This window comes from Gaeumannomyces tritici (genome assembly GCF_000145635.1).
Source record: "Gaeumannomyces tritici R3-111a-1 unplaced genomic scaffold supercont2.6, whole genome shotgun sequence".
Taxonomy (NCBI): Eukaryota; Fungi; Ascomycota; class Sordariomycetes; order Magnaporthales; family Magnaporthaceae; genus Gaeumannomyces; species Gaeumannomyces tritici.
The window spans coordinates 25883-26376 of record NW_008804550.1 but is presented as its reverse complement, the minus strand read 5'-3'; positions in this window follow the sequence as shown (position 1 = coordinate 26376).

Sequence of the window (494 nt, the reverse complement as noted above, 5' to 3'; positions counted from 1 at the left end):
ACGGGGCACGGACTTCTAATTCACACACGTGATATATCATGTGACACCAGGAGCCCCACATTTCCGTGCGATGGGCAGACCGATGCCTGACAAGGGATAAGGTCTTGGAAGTTGGGCGACACAGCGGACGCGAGCTGGAGCCAATCGCTCTGGGCGGTTTAACGCGGCTTGCGACTGAGGCTTAATGGCCTAAGGGCAACAAAAAGTCAGCCAGAGCGGCAATGTCCGCCGCACGAGGCAGCCGGCCGAGCTGAGTCCTCCCCGTCTCAGCTTCCTTTCGCACCGGCCTGGAGGAACGCATCTTTTTCAGCGAAGCCCGACGTGCACCAAAACCCTGCTAACACCGCCACCTACCGGACGGAGCGCAGCAAAGGGAGGTAAACAGGTGGAAGCAGGGTTTTGGTGCGCGGAGGGCGTAGCTGTTCTTTACCCGGGTGATTTAACAGAAATGCTAACAAAGGTTTTTCCTATTTGGGACACAATTCGCACTTTAA